Below are 21,184 nucleotides of genomic sequence, written 5' to 3' on the forward strand. Positions count from 1 at the left end.
TGGAAACCAAGGGAAACCTTACTGATTATTCCATATTTTTTAGATGAGAAACCTAAAATTTAGAGAACCCAAGTGACTTCAGTTAGATAGGTAGTTGTTAGCTAATATACTCTTGGAATTCAGATCTCTTTGGACTTTTATCTAATACTAACATGGCAACAGCTAGTATGAGAGGAACATACTAGCAGAAAATATAAACAATAGATATAGCTAGAAAGAAATCCAATATTATATGTAATTTAATGTGGTCACTTACTGAGTCCTTTTAACCACTAGTATGCTTTGTCTATTCTTTATATTACTTACAATTAGGTCAATTAGGCTAATTCCCCAACTATATAGGGCTTTATGAGGCTCCCCTCATTGATGTGCAGTAGGTAGATAGTCCTGACGGTGAGTTGGTGGATGATCTAATTTTAGTTTTAATTTAGAGCATCACTGTCCAATAGAATTCTGCAGTGGTGGAAACTTCTGTGATCTTTGCCATCCAATACAGTATCCACCAGTCACATGGACTGTTAAGCACTCGAGATGTGGCTAGTGTGACTGAGAATAATGCATTTTTAATTTTTATTTTATTTTATTTATTTATTTTGAGAAAGGGTCTCACTGTCTCCCAGCCTGGAGTGCAGTGGCATCATCTTGGCTCACTGCAGCCTCTGCCTTATGGGCTGAAGCAATCCTCCCACCTCAGCCTCCCAAGAAGCTGGAACTACAAATGTGTACCACCATGCCCAGCTGTGGTGTATCTTTTGTAGAGATGGGTTTTCACCATGTTGCCTAGGCTGGTCACTAGCTCCTGGGCTCAAGGGGTCTGCTACCTCAGCCTCCCAAAGTGCTAGGATTACAAATGTGAGCTGCCTCATCCAGCCTAATTTAAATTTTAAATGTAACATCTGGGTAGAGGTTACCATATTGGACAGTGTCTTCAAAGGTGAAGAGAAGGAAAAGAAAACAAGTGGTAGAACTGTCTGTGTGCTACAACATGGTGCTGATACAGGTTTCTGCAAAAATTCTGCTTAAGAGTTTCCAGCAGTTACTCTTTCTTTTTCATTTGGTCAAAAGTGTGAGTTAAGGAAGTAAAACTGGAAATTAAAATCTTCCAATAAATCTAGAGTTATTTATACTATGATTTCTCCCTGCCCTGTGTTAAGAGACTACACTGTCTCTGGTCCTCAGGATACTTCAGAAAAGAGCAAAGATGAAAATACCACAAGCTTATGATGCTGTACTTATCTTTGAATTTGTAGATTTCTTCTCTTCACCATCTACAAATGGAATGTCCACCCTAACTACCAATGGGGACCCACCCCAACCAATATTCATCCCCAGTTGAATACCAAATGCTGTTGTGCCATGTGGAACTGAGAAGAACTTCACAAATGGAATGGTTAATGGTCACATGCCATCTCTTCCTGACGGCCCCTTTACAGGTTACCTCATTGCAGTCCACCATAAAATGGTTAGTTAAATGTTAGGCAACTCACTGCCAGTCTTGCTAGTGTCATTTGTGAAATAGCCATCTTCTGTCTTTGCAACATCATTGAATGCATTTTCTTCTCTTTTTTTCTTTAATTTTTAAAAATTTAATACTTTTACAAATTTTATTTTTTTACTTTTTTATCCTGTCCTTAAAATCTGTTGTTATGAATGCATTTTCAATGTATTATATATGCTAATACAAGTGATCAGAGCCAGGATTTAGTATTACTCATGATGGCTAATGCATGAAATGACATTCCTCATCCGTATATTAAGAGGCAACAGGATAGTCAGTGCATCTGAGTACTACTTTCTTGAAAAATTTGTGTCTCCTGGCCAGGTGCAGTGGCTCACACCTGTAATCCCAACACTTTGGGAGGCTGAAGCAGGGGGATCACCTTAGCTCAGGAGTTCAAGGCTAGCCTGGGCAACATAGTGAGACCTCGTCTCTACCAAAAAAAAAAATTTTTTTTTCTTTTATTATTATTATTATTATTATCATTATTATACTTTAGGTTTTATGGTACATGTGCGCAATGTGCAGGTAAGTTACATATGTATACATGTGCCATACTGGTGCGCTGCACCCACCAACTTGTCATCTAGCATTAGATATATCTCCCAATGCTATCCCTCCCCCCTCCCCCCACCCCACAACAGTCCCCGAAGTGTGATGTTCCCCTTCCTGTGTCCATGTGTTCTCATTGTTCAATTCCCACCTATGAGTGAGAATATGCGGTGTTTGGTTTTTTGTTCTTGTGATAGTTTACTGAGAATGATGATTTCCAGTTTCATCCATGTCCCTACAAAGGATGTGAACTCATCATTTTTTATGGCTGCATAGTATTCCATGGTGTATATGTGCCATTTTTTAAACTAAGCAGCCATGATGGTGTGGGCCTATAGTCTCAACTACTCTGGAGGCTGAGGCAGGAGGATCACTTGAGACTAGGAGGGCAAAGCTGCAGTGAGCCATGCTTGCTTGTACCACTGCATTCCAGCCTGGGCAAGACCGTGTCTCAAAAAAAGAAAAAGAAAAGAAAAGAAAGAAAGAAAATGGCCGGGTGCAGTGGCTCATACCTGTAATCCCAGCACTTTGGGAGGCTGAAGCAGGTGGATCACCTGAGGTCAGGATTTCAAGAACAGCCTGGCCAACATGGTGAAACCCCATCTCTACTAAAAATACAAAAATTAGCTGGGCATGGTGGCGTGTGCCTGTAGTTTCAGCTACTCGAGAGGCTGAGGCAGGAGAATTGCTTGAACCCAGGAGTTGAAGGTTGCAGTGAGCGAAGATCATGCCACAGCACTCCAGCCTGGGTGGTAAAGCGAGACTTTGTCTCAAAAAAAAAAAAAAAAAGTATCTCCTAAGCCAGACATGTTTAGGAGGAACCCTTGAGGACAGGATTTTGAAGCTATAATACGCTACAATGCTCACACCTGTAAATAACTACTCCACTCCAACTTGGGCAATAAGTGAGACATTGTCTCTAAAAAATTAGAAAAAAACAAAAACCAACACACAAAAAATTTATGTTTCCTGTGTGTTTATGTAGGTATGTACATCTTCACTGCCACATAAATGTGGATGCTTTGGAAAAGTTTTTTGTTTTGGGTTTTTTTTTTTTTCTTGGAGGACACAAGAATGTTCTTGGGCAAAATCAGGTTGTGCATAATTCCTCTCTTGATAGTCTAATATATAACTATTGCATTAAAGGTTCACTCTTTGGTAAAAAAGAAAAAGGAAGGTTTGAAAACTGTGGTCAGTGGATAACTGTTAAAGAGGTAGTCTTCGGGTATAGTGGCAACTTGGTAGAGTAGAAAGGGCACTGAACTAGGAATTTAGCCACCTAGGTTTTAGTTCTAATTCTGCCACTAGATAGCTGATTGAGCTCTTTGGACTTTAGTGTCCTAATTTTGTAAAGGAAAGGAAAGGCCAGGCACAGTGGCTCATGCCTGTAATCCCAGCACTTTGGGAGGACGAGGTGGGTGGATCATGAGGTCAGGAGTTTGAGACCTCAGGCATAAAACAATCAGCCAGGCATGGTGTCACACACCTGTAGTCCCAGCTACTCAGGAGGCTGAGGCAGGAGAATTGCTTGAACCTGGGAGGTGGAGGTTGCTGTGAGCCGAGATCGTGCCATTGCACTCCAGCCTGGGTGATAAGAGCGACACTCCATCTAAAAAAAATAAATAAATAAATAAAATAAGTAAATAAAATAAAGTAAAGGAAAGCAGGGTTTCTAGATCAAGTAAATCGATTGTATAGCAGCAACAAGAGAAAATGAAATTGTAAAAAAGGTACTGTATTGGTTTCTTAGGACTGTTATAGCAAATTACCATAAATTTGGTGGCTTTAAACAACAGAAATATATTCTTTTTCTTTTTTTTTGATGGAATCTCACTGTGTCACCCAGGCTGGAGTGCAGTGGCACAATCTCGGCTCACTGTAGCCTCTGTCTCCTGGGTTCAAGCAATTCTCCTGCCTCAGCTTCCTGAGTAGCTGGGACTACAGGCACACGCTACCATGCCTGGCTAATTTTTGTATTTTTAGTAGAGATGTGGTTTCACCATTTTGGCCAGGATGGTCTTGACCTGACCTCGTGATCTGCCTGCCTCGCCCTCCCAAAGTGCTGGGTTTACAGGTGTGAGCCACTGCACCCGGCCCAGAAATTTATTCTTTCACCTTCTGGAGGCCAGAAGTCTGAAACCAAGGTTTCAGTAGGGTGGGGGCTTCCTCCAAATGTTCTAGGAGAGAATGCTTTCTTGTCTCTTCTAACCTCTGGTGGCTTCAGGCATTCTTTGGCTTGTGACTGCATAACTGCAATCCCTGCCTCTTCATATGGCCTTCTCTCTGTCTTTCTCTGATAAGGATACTTATCATTGAATTTAGGGCCCACCCAGATAATCCAGGATGATCTCATCTTGACATCCTCAACTTAATTATATCTACAAACATCCTTTTACCAAACTAGGTCACATTTACTCGTTCCAGGGGTTAGAACATGGATATACTGTTTTAGAGGCCACCATTCAACTCAATTACAGATATTATTTATCTTAGTATCAAAAAAATTAAATGCTGAGAAAAATTAAGTACCTAGGAATAAACTTTAAAAATGACACATAAGACATCTATATAGAAAATAAAATATTGATAGGAGTTAAAGAAGACTTAAATATTGGAAGGAGTAAACCATGTTCATGGATTAGAAGACTCGATATTTTAAGATATCAGTTCTCTACAAACTAATCTACAGATGACATATTGCACAATCCCAATAAAAATGCAAAGTCTGCATGTGTTCGTGTGTGTGTGTGTGTGTGTGTGTGGTGTGTGAGTTTATAAGCTGATTCTCACACGTGGAAATACAAAGCATCAGGAATAACCAAGATACTCTTGAAAAAGAATAAGGTATGAGGATATCATCAAGATTGGATATCATCCAGATATCAAGATTGATTTCACAAAGATATGATACTTAAAATAATGTCATATTGGTACAAGAAAAGACAAATAGACAATTGGGATAGAATAGAGAGCCCAGAAACCAGTTCACAAATGTATGAACACCTGATTTATAACAAAGATAACATTGCAGGGTGGTGAGAGAAAGACAGTTTTCTCAGCAGGTGGTGCTGGGACAATTAGATATCCATATGAAACTTGGCACCTACCTTTCACCACAATTCCAGGTGGTCTATAGAGCTAAATTTGAAAGCAAAACAATGAAACAGCCCTTGGAAGATAATAATGGTGAATACATTCCTGACACTACTCGAATAAAAGAAAAGATTAAATTGGACTTCTTTAAAATTGATAACCTGGCCGGGTGCGGTGGCTCAGGCCTATAATCCCAGCACTTTGAGAGGCCGAGATGGATGGGTCACAAGGTCAGGAGTTCAAGACCAGCCTGGCCAATATGGTGAAACTCCATCTCTACTAAAAATACAAAAATTAACTGGGTGTGGTGGTGGGCGAATATAGTCCCAGCTACTCGCTAGGCTGAGGCAGGAGAATCGCTTGAACCCCAGAGGTAGAGGTTGCAGTGGGCCGAGATTATGCCATTGCATTCCAGGCTGGGCCACAGAGTGAGACTCTGTCTCAAAAAAAAAAAAAAGTGATCAACGACACTAGTAATCAGTGTAATATAAATTAAAACAATATTATTATATCAGTGCACTCACCTGAACAGGTAAAATTAAACAGACTGGCAGAGTTGCTAAGTAGAGCAACAGGAACTCTCATACCATGCTGATGAGAATATAAATTAATACAACTATTTTGCAATACAATTTTCTAGTTAAAGATAAGCAGTTCTACCTGTAGGTATCCATCCAAAAGATATATGTACCAGGAGATATGTACAAGAATATTCATAGCAGCGTTATCTATAGTAGCCCCAAAATGAACACATTACATGTCCATTAGTTGTAGAAGGGATTGGGAAGTTGAGATATATTAAGATAATAGAACATTATGCAGGAATGAAAATGAATGGACTTGTAGTTATATCCAGTATAAACGAATCTCATAAACCTAATGTTGATGGAAAGAAGCCAGACAAAAAAGAATTAGGCTAGGCACAGTGGCTCACACCTGTAATCTCAGCATTTTGGGAGGCTGAGGTGGGCTGATTGCTTGAGCCCAGGAGTTTAAGACCAGCCTTGGGCAACATGGTGAAACCCCATCTCTACAGAAAATACAGAAATTAGCCAGCGTGGTGCCACACACCTGTAGCCCCAGCTACTTGGGAGGCTGAGGCAAGAGAATCTCTCAAGCCCAGAAAGTGGAGATTGCAGCAAGCTGAGATCACACCACTGTGCTCCAGCCTGGATGACAGAGCTAGACCCTGTTTCAAAAAACAAACAAACAAAAAACACTAATTAAGTAATTCTATTTATAAATATAAAAACTTTTAAAACAGGGAAAATGAAATCTAGTGTTTATTGACTTCTGAAAAGGATATAAAACTGTAAAGAAAAGCAAGAAAGTGATTACTATAACATTTAGAATAATAGTTATCTTTGTTAGGAAGGGAGAATTTGTGATTTGGAGGAAGCAAATGGGAGGCTTTTGAGTGCTCACTATATTCTGTTTCTTAAACTCAGTGATAATGGAAAGCTAGTTGCTTTGTGGTAATTATTTGAAATGTACTTTTTTTTTTTTTTTTTTTTTGCAATGGAGTTTCACTCTTGTTGCCCAGGCTGGAGTGCAGTGACACAATCTCAACTCACCGCAACCTCCGCCTCCTGTGTTCAAGTGATTCTCCTGCCTCAGCCTCCTGAGTAGCTGGGATTAGAGGCATGCACCACCACACCTGGCTAATTTTGTTTCAGAAGAGTCAGGGTCTCTCTATGTTGGTTAGGCTGGTCTCAAACTCCCGACCTCAGGTGATCCACCCACCTTGGCCTCCCAAAGTGCTGAAATTACAGGCATGAGCCACCACGTCCAGCCAGAAATGTACGCTTTTACCTCTGATTTTTATTTTTCTCTGAATTAGTAGCCCTTGGTTTAAGGTTTCTTTTTTTCTTTTCTTTTTTTTTTTGGTGGGGGGGAGAGTCTTGCTATTGTCACCCAGCCCAGGCTGGAGTGCAATGTCATGATTTTGGCTCACTGTACTCTCTGCCTCCTGGGTTCAAGTGATTCTCCTGCCTCAGCCTCCCAAGTAGCTGGGACTACAGGCACCTGCCACCATGCCCAGATAATTTTTGTATTTTTAGTAGAGACAGGGTTTCACCATATTGACCAGGCTGGTCTCGAACTCCTGACCTCATGATCTGCCTGCCTCGGCCTCCCGAATTGCTGGAATTACAGACGTGAGCCACTGCACCTTGCCCTGGCTGGAATTTTCTAACCATGTTAATAACTGGGAGTAGAATTTATCTCAGTAGTAACTGAGAAACTATGGGCCCTAGGGCACTAGGAGAAGTTCCTTAATGAGAGGATGAAAATTGTGTGGGTTTAGCTATGTTTTAAAATTTTATAAAATATTTGTACTGAACTCTGTCTGGATTTCTCTGGGTCTTATAATAATAGTAACATATGAAATAGGGTCTTAAAATTATGTATTTAAGCTTAAATGAAAATGACAAAATAAAATGCTTAATAATCTGAATAAAGAAGGGTCTTTTTACTTAGAAACTAGCTAACTTAACCCCTAGTGAGTTGAGAAGTTGTTGATTTAGCTTTTCTAACTACTCAATAAATACGAAACTTCTTAGGGAATTAAATGTTCAAAGATTCAGCAGCTTTGGATAACCTGCAACTCCCACCAACCATTCCATTATACTAAATGTTTATTAAACAACCATTTCCAGCATAATTCTGTGCAGTATCTCTATATTAAGGAATATCATAAATATCTCTTTAATATACTCAAAGCAAATTTTTAAAAACTTTACCTTACTTTTATCCTATCCTGTATTTAAAAAACAAAAACAAAAAAAGATTAAAATCACTTAACTGCTTTTAGGAAGGTGGATAAGCTTGTTACAAAATAGAATTACTAGGTTTCACAAATCTCCAAAACTTTGGGAATTGCCACTCCAACAACCACTATCAACAGCTTATCCCTAGAAAACTATAGTTGAGGGAGTCTATTTTTTTTTTTTTCCACTGGCATCTTTTCATTTCTTTTTCTTTTTTGAGACAGGTCTCACTCTACCTTCCAGGCTGGAGTGTAGTGGCATGATCACAGCTCACTGTACCCTCAACTTGCCAGACTCAAGCAATCTTCCCACCTCAGCCTCCTGTATAGCTGAGACTACAGACACATGCCACCATGCCCAGCTAATTGTATTTATTTCTTTATAGAGATGGGGTCTCCCTACATTGCCCATTCTGATCTCAAACTCCTGGGCTCAAGGGATCCTCTTGCCTCAGCCTCCCAAAGTGCTGGGATTACAGGCATGAGCCACCACACCCAGTTTACTGGCATATTTTCTGGAGAAAGAAAGAGTCTTAATTGTTTAAAAGCCTTTAGCTATGAAGCTATTACTAGTTTTTACATGTGATTCAGTGTATGTGAGAAATGTTTATCAGAGAAAACTGTGGTTTGAATATATTAATTGCTGAAACCCAAGTTTGTTAGAATAGACAACAATTCTAAAACTGGCAATACCTCAGTGCTTTTAATGACTCCACCGTAACCATTGTCTTTGTGTCAATAAAGATGGTTTTATAAACATAGAGAAGAATGTGATAGTGACTAATCTGAAACGGTGATAATGCCTGTCATTGGCAGGGTTAGAAGAACTAAAGGGAGGAATCAGAGGCCTGTCTTCTCAACTCTCTATTCTCGTTTATACATACAGATGAGGACAGAACTGTATTTCCTGTCACCTCAGGAGAATAGCCCCAGCCTCTTTGGAATGCCATTGGTTGTTCCATGTACTGTACATACCCAGAAGAAAGACCTATATGATGCAGTTTGGATGCAAGTATCCTGGTTAGCGAGGTCACTCCCACCTCAGGAAGCTAGTAATCTTGCCCAGGATCAGTGAGTTCAGGGGATCCATCTTAACCTGTGGTTTCCAAACTCTAGAAAAATAATTTATATGAATTCTACATGACTGATAGGACCCAGCCTATGTCAAGTTAATCACTATTGGAAGAACCACTCAGACAGCATACAATTCAACCATTTGGTTTGATATTTTGAGTAGGAGAGATGATACAGCTTCCTTTTGCCAAACATTCTAGTGTCTAATAATCCTTCCATTCTCTAATCTTTTGCCTGGATTCGTCCTGCTAATGCTTCAAATAATATCCTTGTCTTCTGTGTTGCAAAAGTAGAGAGTATGAATTCACCAGGAAATTTGTATAATCTCAGTCCTCTGAAATTCAGGATGAGAGTAACTGCATAAATGAACTCTGAAAAAGTCTCATGATACAAAAAATAATTCTGTTGGATTATTTCCATACCATGTCATTCTTTTTTCTTTTTCCCTTACCATGTCATTTTAACGTGAAGTAATTTCATAAATCTAGATAAAAATAATTAACATTTTCTGTTTTATTTCCCTTTTTTCTACCACTGTTCTATTTGATTAGTAAATGCATTTACTCTGAATAATTTTTGGGATTGTGATGATGTCTTATTTTTATCTCAATCAAATTGTAGATCATTTTCTTTTCTTTTCTTTTCTTTTCTTTATGACAGAGTTTTCCTCTTGTTGCCCAGGTTGGAGTGCAATGGCACGATCCTGGCTCACTGCAACTTCCACCTCCCAGGTTCAAATGATTCTCCTGCCTCAGCCTCCTGAGTAGCTGGGATTACAGGCATGCACCACCATGCCTGGCTAATTTTGTTTTTTTTTGTAGAGATGGGGTTTCTCCATGTTGGTCAGGCTGGTCTCAAATTCCCAACCTCAGGTGATCCACCTGCCTCAGCCTCCCAAAGTGCTGGGATTACAGGCGTGAGCCACCGCACCCAGCCTGTAGATCATTTTCTTGCCATCATGGTACAAATGAGAGTTCTATTTTATGGTAACTAAAAAAAGTTATTTACTTATTTGTTATGATATGGGGTCTTTTGATGATTAGGGTAGGGCTTAGGATAAATACATCTTTTTATTTTTTTTTTTGAGACAGATTCTTAATTTGTCACCCAGGCTGGAATGCAGTGGTGTGATTTTGGTTCACTGCAAACTCTGCCTCCAGGTTCAAGTGATTCTTATGCCTCAGACACCTGAGTAGCTGGAATTACAGATGCTTCCAACCACACCCAGCTAATTTTTGTATTTTTAGTAGAGGCAGGGTTTCACCATGTTGGCCAGGCTGATCTCAAACTCCTGGCCTCAAGTGATCCACCTACCTCAGCCTCCCAAAGTACTGGTATTATAGGTGTGAGCCACCAAACCTGGGCAGATTTAAATTTAAGGATTTAAATAAATCTTTATTTAAATAAGTTATTTATTTATTTTTATTTTGTATTTTTTTGAGACGGAGTCTCATTCTGTCACCCAGGCTGGAGTGCAGTGGCATGATCTTGGCTCAATGCAACCTCCACCTCCCGGGTTCAAGTGATTCTCCTGCCTCAGCCTCCCGAGTCACTGAGATTACAGGTGCCCGCCACCATGACTGCCTAGTTTTTGTATTTTTAGTACAGGCAGGGTTTCACCAGGTTGGCCAGGCTGGTCTCAAACTCCTGACCTCCAGTGATCTGCCCACCTCAGCCTCCCAAAGTGCTGGGATTACAGGAATGAGCCATCGCGCCCGGCCAAAATAAGTTATTTAAATAAATAATTATTTAGAATATTTATTTTAAGATTTAAATAAATCCTAAAGGAAAACTGCAAATAATAGATAAGCAGTTTAGTTAATGAATGTTGTGTTCAGTAAAGATGAAAGTTGGACAAGATTAAATTTGAAGTCAAGTAATTGAATGAAAGAGCTTCTAGACGAGGGCTTTTCCCAGGACTTGCTAATGAATTGGATGTGGAGTATAGGGAAAGAGGAATCCAGGCTGACTTCTTTTTTTGTGGGGGGGTGGGGAATGGAATCTTGCCCTGTCACCAGGCTGGAGTGCAGTGGCATGATCTCGGCTCACTGCACCTCTACCTCCCAGGTTCAAGCAATTCTTCTGCCTCAGCCTCCCGAGTAGCTGGGAGTACAGGTGCACGTCACCACACTTGGCTAATTTTTGTATTTTTAGTAGTGACAGGGTTTCACCATGTTGTCCAGGATGGTTTCAATCTCCTGACCTCATGATCCCACCTCAGCCTCCCAAAGTGGTGGGATTACAGGCCTGAGCCACTGCACCTGGCCCAGGCTGCCTTTTTACCCTGAACAATTGTTTGTGAATGGTGGTACCATTTAATGGAAAAAGGAAAACTGGGGAAGTAGCAGATTTTGGCAAGAAAAGACAGGAATGAAGTTAAATTCAAGAAGTCTATTATATATTCAAGGGGGAAATTCACTTGAATGTCCTCTGCTGGAGATATAAATATAAATGTCATCAACAAATAGGTGGTATTTAAAGCCCTGAGACCAGATGATTGACATTTCGAGAGTGAGATTTAAATAGAGAAGATTCCCATGATCTATACATGAACTCTGAACTGAGTTCATATGCATTCCGACATTTAGAGATTGAAAAGGGAAAAAAAAGCATCAAAAGAGATCGAGGCTGGGTGCAGTGGCTCATGCCTGTAATCCCAGCACTTCGGGAGGCCGAGGTGGGAGGATCAGTTGAGGCCAGGAGTTCAAGACCAACCTGCCCAACATGGCAAAACCCCGTCTCTACTAAAAATGCAAAAAATTAGCCAGGCATGGTGGTACATGCCTGTAATCCCAGCTACTTGGGTGGCTGAGGCATGAGAATCGCTTGAACCCTGGAGGTGGAAGTTGCAGTCAGCTGAGATCACACCACTGTACTCCAGCCTGGGTGACAGAGCAAGACGCTGTCTCGAGAGAGAGAGAGAGAGAGAGAGAGGGAGGGAGAGACATTGAGAAGGAGCAGCCCGTAATGTAAGAAGAAAACCAGGAGTTAAGTGAAGAAAGTATTTCAAGAAAGGAGTGATGGTTGTTTCAAATGCTGCAGAGGACTGGGAATTGCCCACTGGATTTGATAACATGGTCTTTGGTGATCTTTGTGAAAGCTATTTTAGTATAGGTAAAGGAGTAGAGATTGGAGTGGTTTAAAGAGAGAATGGTCCTTTGGACATTAAAAAAGATAGCCAGGCATGGTAGCTCTCACCTGATTCTAGTGGTACTTGGTAAAGTTGTGGATGAAATAAGAGTGGCCTGGAGTTGATGATTTTTAGAGTTGGGTAATGAATACATGGGGTGTTCATTGTATAGTTCTCAACTTCTTGAATGTTTATGTCAATAAATTGGAAATTTTAGATGAAATGGACAAAATCCTGGAATTAAGGGTCTATGTAGAAGAGTGATTATTTTCAGGGACAGTGGGTAAAGAGGCAAGTGAGGATTTCAGGGCAGCGATTGGAGGTTTCTTTTGGGTGAAAGAATCATTAGAATAGGGATGTTTGAATAAGTAAGTAACCTAAAAAGATAGGAGGTTGTGGTTGCAAAGTAGGATACTGGGAATTGAGATTTTGGAGGCAGAAAAGTTTGTATTCACAAGGTCTAGAATATGACATTTGGAGAGGGTTTACATATAGGGTGGGGGAAGTTATTGTTGAAGAGAGAAGACCAAGTTACTGTTGTATTAATTGCATTGATGTTGATGTCACCAAGAATAATAACAGGAGAAGTGGTGGAGAAAAAACACAGTGAACTGGGTGCTACAATCTTTAGTGAGTAAAGAAGATATGTACCTTCCAAGGAGGAATAGCCAGTGGCATAATTCAGTAGCACATGCTACAAAAAAGCTGGAATGTTTTAGAAAAGGAAAGAAGAAGAGATCATGTACAAGTGGCATAGGAATAAGGAAGAGATCTATTTTACCTCCAGGTTCTGGAATGTATTAGAAAAAAAGGTGCAGAGGGTAGGGTGTGGTGACTCAAGCCTGTAATCCCAGCACTTTAGGAGGCTGAGGCAGGAAGATCACTTGAGCCCAGGAGTTCAAGTCCAGGCTGGACAACATGGCAAAATGCCATCTTTACAAAAAATGTAAACATTAGCCAGGTATGGTGGTGCATGCCTGTAATCCTAGCTACTTGGGAGGCTGATGTGGGAGGATCACCTGAGCCCAGAAAGGTGCAGGCTGCTGTGAGCCATAATCATGCCATTGTACTCCAGCCTGGGCAACAAGAGTGATACCCCGTCTCAAAAAGTAAAATGGAAAAAGTCTGCAGGGGGAGCAGGATTCTCAAGAAAGCCAGGCTTCATTCAGTTAGAGCAAAAAGGTAAAAGAAATTTTCAGAAGAGAAGTGCTGCACAGCTTTCTGTGAGAGTGCTACTTGGTTGTTTTATCCCATTATCTTTCTTTTGATTCCTCATTTAATGCTGGCCTGAGTTGGACATGGTACTAGACAGTACAGTCTATCAGTGATCATTCACTGGATGAGTTATGCAGAAAGATGGGAACTCCTATGCCAGATGTGATTCTCACTTTTGCCCTTACAGTGACTCTTTATCATGGTTTCATTACCTTTAATAGCCCATGTAATAACCCCTATCAGTTGCCAGATGAGCTGTAAAGTATGCCACTCTTATGTTACATTCCTTGCATTGCTTCCTTCTCTCCCACCCCCAGCTTTATTGAACTATAATTGACAAGTAGGAATTTTATATGCATCTAAGGTGTACAGCTTATGTTTCAATAATATGTATAAATTGTTGCACTGCTCCTTGTTAGGGTAAGGATGAGTAAATTGTTTTAAAAGTTGGAAAATTCACAGGGCCATCTTGACATAATCATTGGCAGTTAAAAGAAGTTACTCCGTGGTGTATATGTGCCACATTTTCTCAATCCAGTCTATCGTTGTTGGACTTTTGGCTTGGTTCCAAGTCTTTGCTATTGTGAATAGTGCCGCGATAAACATACGTGTGCATGTGTCTTTATAGCAGCATGATTTATAATCCTTTGGGTATATACCCAGTAATGGGATTGCTGGGTCAAATGGTATTTCTAGTTCTAGATCCCTGAGGAATCGTCACACTGACTTCCACAATGGTTGAACTAGTTTACAGTCCCACCAACAGTGTAAAAGTGTTCATATTTCTCCACATCCTCTCCAGCACCTGTTGTTTCCTGACTTTTTAATGATCGCCATTCTAACTGGTGTGAGATGGGTGCAGCAGACCAACATGGCACATGTATACATATGTAACTAACCTGCACATTGTGCACATGTACCCTAAAACATAAAGTATACTAAAAAAAAAAGAAGTTACCCCAAAAATGGTATGTAGCTTATAACTCTGAGTAGTTAAGGCAGTACTTAGCATGTACCACATCAGTGATTCTGATTCAAGAAGACTTCTAAATATACAGCTTTCTGCAATGTGTCAGTGTTCTTGTCATGGAAAGATCTAATTATTTTAGTTTAATGTGAATTAAATCCTCTGATAGAATTAAGGCTGAAGGATAATTGGTATTTGATTTCATGATTAGCTTATCTTGTAAAATTTTCATGGGCCACATGGCTCCCTTAGAGACATCTGGCAGTCATATGTCTACCCTTCTGTAAGCCCAGATAGAGGATGGGAAGCCAGAGTGTATTTGGTACTGGGCTGCAGCTAATGGATTAGGGGAAGTAACGTTGAGCTGTCAACATGAGCATACTGCTGTGACAAATGCCCCTTCCTAGGATTACTTCAGGAGAAAATGAAAAGGAGTTGGACCTTGAACCAGAAATGCTTCTTACACTCTTTTTGTTCTCTTCTCTTTCCATGATGACAGTATCGGCTATCAATATCCATTCACTCTATGAGTTGTGCAGAAGGATGGGAACTCCTGTGCTTGGTGCCCACAGTATAGGTAAAGTGACCTGCAAAAGAATTACATTAGTAGAATTTCAGCTTTAGATATGATACAGTTTTCCTAAGATTTCCAATTTTGAGAAGTAAATAGTGAATAATGAGAAACTTAAGAATTGTGGCTGGGCACGGTGGCTCACGCCTGTAATCCCAGCACTTTGAGAAGCCGAGGTGGGTGGATCACCTGAGATCAGGAGTTTGAGACCAGCCTAACCTGGTAACACCCCATCTCTACTAAAAATACAAAAATTAGTGGGGCATGGTGATGCGTGCCTGTAATCCCAGCTACTTGGGAGACTGAGGCAGGAGAATCACTTGAACCCATGAGGCAGAAGTTGCAGTGAGCCAAGCTTGTGCCATTGCACTCCAGCCTGGGCAACAAGAGTGAAACTCTGCCTCAAAAAATGTTTTTCACTTCCTTTTGAGGTCAATAGATAAGTTTTGCTTTTGAGACTTAGCTGGTTTTATAAACTACAGTCCATACCAGATTCATAGCTTGTGATAAACATTTATTACTCCATAACTTCACCTCTCCTTTTTTGTTTTGTTTTGTTTTGTTTTGTTCTGAGATGGAGTCTCACTCTGTCACCCAGGCTGGGGTGCAGTGGCTCAATCTTGGCTCACTGCAACCTCTGCCTCCCAGGTTCAAGCAATTCTCCTATGTCAGCCTCCCGAGTAGCTGGGACTACAGGTGCACACCACTGTACCCAGCTAATTTTTGCATTTTTAGTAGAAATGGGGTTTCACCATGTTAGACTGGTCTCGAGCTCCTGACCTCAGGTGATCCACCCACCTCAGCCTCCCAAAGTGCTGAGATTATAGGTGTGAGCCACCATGCCAAGCCTCTCCTTAAATATAAATGTTTGCCAGTTCTGAGCACAGTAGACCTTAGTCTTTACTAGACTTTGCTGGAAATCTGTTCTTGGTTTTTAAAGAGTTACAGAGATTGATTGGTCATTGCTGTTACAGCAGGGAAAGTGCCTAATGATACTAAAGTCCACCTTTAGAGAACTGCAATAGACTTAGCAAACTGAGTCTAAAGTAGGCATTGGTCAGGCATGGTGGCTCACACATGTAATCCCAGCACTTTGGGAGGCGGAGGTGGGCAGATCACAAGGTCAGGAGATCGAGACCATCCTGGCTAACACGTTGAAACCCCGTCTCTACTAAAAATACAAAAAATTAGCCAGGCATGGTGGCGGGCACCTGTAGTCCCAGCTACTTGGAAGGCTGAGGCTGGAGAATTGCTTGAACCCGGGAGGTGGAGCTGGCAGTGAGCCCAGATCGTGCCACTGCACTCCAGCCCAGGTGACAGAGCGAGGCCCCATCTCAAGAAAAATAATAATAATATTAATAAAGTAGGCATTGGAACCATGACTTTATTATATCCTCCTCCCCTACCCCATCTCCCACCCTACCGCTGCAACTCTATAAACTTTTTTTTTTTTTTTTGAAACATAGTCTCACTCTGTCGCCCAGGCTGGAGTGCAGTGGTATGACCTTGGCTCACTGTAACCTCCGCCTTCCAGGTTCAAGCAATTCTCCTGCCTCAGCCTCCCAAGTAGCTGGGATTATAGGTGCCCACCACCGTGCCTGGCTAATTTTTGTAGTTTTAGTAGAGACAGAGTTTCACCATGTTGGTCAGACTGGTCTCGAACTCCTGACCTCAGGTGATCCACCCACCTCGGCCTCCCAAAGTGCTGGGATTACAGGCATGAACGACCATGCCCAGCCTCTGTAAACTTTTATATGCATTTATTTAATCTGCCATTTTACAAACAAGGAGCTAGGTGTTATACCAGATAAATTGTCCTACCTCAGAGCATTAAATAACTGAATTTGGAATTTCTTGAGTGCTGTAGTATCTCAAACAGCCAATTCCCATGTCATTTATTTGCCATAAAGTTCACATCTTCCTGTGATTAACAGATGGTTATCAAGTACTTTGTAAAAATAAAGACTTGAAAAGTGAAAAGCATGATTCCCTGAAATGGTAACAATTATTAATAAGTATCCCTACATTTATCAGAGTCTGAAGTTAGAAGCCCATGACAAACTGTGAGGCCCAAGAGGAAAGCAGAAAAGTAGGAAGGGAGAATATTTTTTATTAAGAAAACTTAAATTCCTTCATAATTATTTCTTCCTCTGTGGATCTTTCCCCCCTTTTTAGATTTTGCAGAGGGTGTAAAATTGATTGTGGGGAAGACAGAGCTTTCATTGGAAATGCCTATATTGCTGTGGATTGGGACCCCACAGCCCTTCACCTCCGCTATCAAATGTCCCAGGAAAGGGTAAGTATTTAGGGCTACCATAAAATGGTGGATTTTATATGGGAAATTTCCCCCAGTGTAACTGTTATGCCATTTCTGTTTTAGACAATTTAAAAACAACCAGAAAAGCCTTCATTGGCATCCTCTATGACACCTAATATATTGACATGTTTGCTTGAGCTTTTTCATTTTCCACCTTCTGAAGTTCATTGTATTGGGGCATTGTCTTTGTCCATTTTGTGTTGCTATAACAGAGTACGTGAGGCTGGTAACTTATAAAGAAAGGAGGTTTACTTAGCTTACTGTTCCGCAGCCTGGGAGGTTCAAGGTCAAGGTCCTTGCTTCTGACAAAGGCTTCTGTGCTGCATCATAACATGGCAGAGAAGATCAAAGGAGAACAGACACAGGCAAGAGGGAGGACCAAACAGGAGGAAGATCCTCACTTTCTAACAGCCCACTGTCTTGGAAACTAAGTTCTCAGAAGAGAACTCACTAATGCAAGAATGGCACAAACCATTTATGAAAGTTTCACCCCTATGACCCAAACACCTCCTACTAGGCCCCACCTCCTAAAAATGCCACATTGGGAATCAGATTTCAACATGCATTTTGGTGGAGACAAATAAACCATATCCAAACTATGGCAGGCACGAAATTTCAAAAATATTAATCAGTGAACCTTGAAACCAAACTGTGTCTGGCCATGACATATCAATAAGCATCTCTCTGTTAAATATTATTGAAGTTGCAGCATTTGGTAATCACGGTTACTTAGTTCAAATGTGTCCCAGGGCTATAGCTGCTACCTTTAATAGGCATAGTGATCAGAAAAGTTAGAGAAAGGATTGAAATGTTTCAATTTTGGATACCTAAGAGCACATCTCAATGGCCACTCTTCACACTTCACATTCTTCTATTTTCACTGTCTGGCCAGAGCAATTTTTAAATTTTGAAAATGTTGCTTCAGAAATAATTTTAACTCATACCTAAAAATGTTCACCTCAGGCAGTTTTTAATCAACCAAATATTATTTGAAAGGTAAAGACATTAAGAATCTGATAGAGAGGTAAAAGCCACAGAGTCAAAGGAGTTCCTTAAGTCATATGAGGAATTGTAGTGGTTTTTGCATTTTTATGGCTCTTGATAGGCAGAAATTTCCTTTACTATTTTTTAAAGCATTCCCTTTGGATAAGTTAGTAATGGTAACTGACTTTTCTGTCTTGTTATCCTATGGAGGACTGGGGAAATTACAAATTCTAGACCTAGTTTCCTATTTAGATCCCAAAATATGCCCCACACACCAAGGCTCCTGGGAGCCCTTTCTAGCCAGGAATAAGTATAATTTGTGGATACTTGTCAAATGAAAGATCACTAGGCTAAAGCTAAAGAAAGCTGAAGAGAAACTAATGTTCTAGATCATGCTCACTAGCAAGGAGGGAAAAATTTACCAGTTGATAGATTCATAAATCTTTGTCAGCACAAAATCTGACAGGGCATTATTCTGACAAGACATTACTGTCAATGATGATAAATTATTTGGCTCTATAAATCTCTTCCCCTTTTTAACAAATCCAGTGTGCAATCTGGAAAGCTCTTTAGGACATCCTGCTTATAGGAAACGGCCTACATGACCTGTTAAATCTCACCCTACTTCGACTTTCAGTGATGCACTTAGGATACCGTGGAAAGGAAGGGCTATTGATGCCTTGCTAGGGAGTGGGGCCATATGACTAATCTGGGCTCCACTACATGTAGAGTTTCTGCATGTGCTTAGAAAGTCATGTAGACAAAAGAGATACCATGGTTTAAATTGGGATTATTGCCCATATGCTTTATATTTTTTATTCCAGTGATTTCCCTTTTAGGAATTTATCTGAGGGGAGAATACTCTGTAATTACTCCATAATTTGCAGGCAGATATCATCATAGCATTTTTTAGGAGAGTAAAAAGTTATTAACAACTTAAATTTGTCTCACATTAGAGGAATGGTTAAATAAAGCATGGTGTATTCATTGGATAAAATATAATGCAGTTGTTGAAAATGATTACCAGGGGTTTTTGCTAACATTTATGGGAACATGCTTATGATATGTGAACATTTTTTTAAAAACAAGACATAAAGTTGCATATACTGGAAATAATACCTTCAATATTGAAAAAAATACTATTTGGGAAAAAGGACAGAAGAAAATCTGCCAATATTTTGACAGTGGTTGCCTTTGTATTAAGAATATAAAAGGATCTCCTGCCTTTTTACATTTTTCTGTGCTTTCCAAAATTTCCACATGAATATTATACTAGTAATCAGAAAAAAATAGAGGGACAATCACTCTTATCCTTTTCATTTCTCTCCTGTTTGGAACTCAGATTCCTCAGCAGAAAATTAAACTAGATGCCAGCCTGGGCAATATGATGTCACCCTGTCTTTACAAAAAATGCACAAATTAGCCAGATGTGCTGGTGTGCACCTATAGTCCCAGCTGCTTGGGAGGCTGAGGTTGGAGGATTGTTTGAGCCCAAGAGATCAAGGCTGCAGTGAGCTGTGATCTCACCAGTGCACTCCAGCCTGGGTAACAAAGCAAGACCCTGTCTCAAAAAAAAAAAAAAAAAGAAAGAAAGAAAAAAAGAAAATTAAACTAGACAAATTCTTAGGCCTCTCTCTTTTTTTTTAATAGTCTTATATGAAAACTAATACTTCATTTCCTGTGTTTTGTGTTAAGACGAGCTTTAAAGCAACTCTGAAAAAGAAGAGGGTGCCTATAAGTAATTTATAGACTGTTTAAACAATAGTAGAAGATGTAAGCATGGATCCCAAGAGGTAAAGGGAATCTTTATCACCTTGGGAAATTTTACTGATAAATAGAAATTATTGTCAGTACAGTCCACAAATATGTTTTTTATCAGCCTTCTTTCCTCCCTGTCTTCATCTAGCACTGTAGCCTGTGTTCCACAGAAAATATAGTCAATAAAGATCAACATTCTTTACTAGCTTACTCTAATTTGTGGTTGGCCATAAAGTGTTCCTGGTAGAGATAATAGAGATAATATTTAACTGGCTATGAGAAAGGAAACACTATCATATATGATACACCCCTTTTTCTACTCATTCCAACAACTATGATACAGCATGTTTCCTTTTGAAGCACGTCAGTTTTTTCCTTGAGTGACCAGTTCAAAAGATGATGACAGTTAATATCTTGTTACTACAGAATTTGTACTCAAAAAAGAAGTCTATAACCCAAGTCCAAGCCAGATTTCCCTTTCTAAAAAAAGAATTTTCCTCTAAGTTCCCCTTTTTAAATGAGCTCTTTAGCCTGGATAGTTATGCAGTGCTAGAGCCTTAACTGCATGATCAAACCCAACCTTGCTAGTTTGTAACAGCATTTGACAGCCTCGTGACTCTCATATAGGGAAAAAGTCTCGCCTGAAAAACCCATGCTAAGCTGAATGTCCTGAGCTGTGCCAATTTGTATTCCAGGCAGCCTGAGGTTCCCATCATGAGTTTCAGGAAGGGAAATTCATGGAGGAAGTTCACCTCTGGAAGGGAGGAGCAATAAATAGGGTGGGTGATGGACATATGTGATGTTTGCCACAGAGAGGCAGTCAGTGTGGGCCTTGTGGTCCGGGCTCTGCTTTGGGACACAAATATATACTGTGTGAAGTCTTATGGTAGCATTCATAACCCTGATGCTTCACCCACCTTCCCATACATTAGAGGGACAAACAGAAAGTTCCCAGCTCTATGGTTCTTGATTGTTTGTCAAGTAGCAGCCAGGCATGGAGAGGGAAAAATTCTTTCTTTTTTGCTGCACTCTAGATCCTTCCTTCTCTCCTTCTTCTTCATTCTACACCATCCCCAACATACATCCATGCACCCCACCCATTCTTTGCTCTCTCTCCTTTCTTACACTTAACTCCTTCTTGCTCCACAGCCTAACATGCTGATTAACAGGACCCCAAAGGTTTGGGTGGGTATTAGGGGCCTTCTCAACAAAAGCAGCACACTCTTGAGCTTGTTCTTCTTTTTGTTGCCATCTCAGA

At 40.3% G+C, this 21,184-nt stretch overlaps 1 pseudogene; it reads left to right on the forward strand.

The window, feature by feature from the left end:
* Nucleotides 1-21,184, forward strand: part of LOC129017774 (ubiquitin carboxyl-terminal hydrolase 6-like) — a 42,211-nt pseudogene that overhangs the window by 18,342 nt on the left and 2,685 nt on the right.

This window comes from Pongo pygmaeus, chromosome 19 (assembly GCF_028885625.2).
Source record: "Pongo pygmaeus isolate AG05252 chromosome 19, NHGRI_mPonPyg2-v2.0_pri, whole genome shotgun sequence".
NCBI classification, from domain to species: Eukaryota; Metazoa; Chordata; class Mammalia; order Primates; family Hominidae; genus Pongo; species Pongo pygmaeus.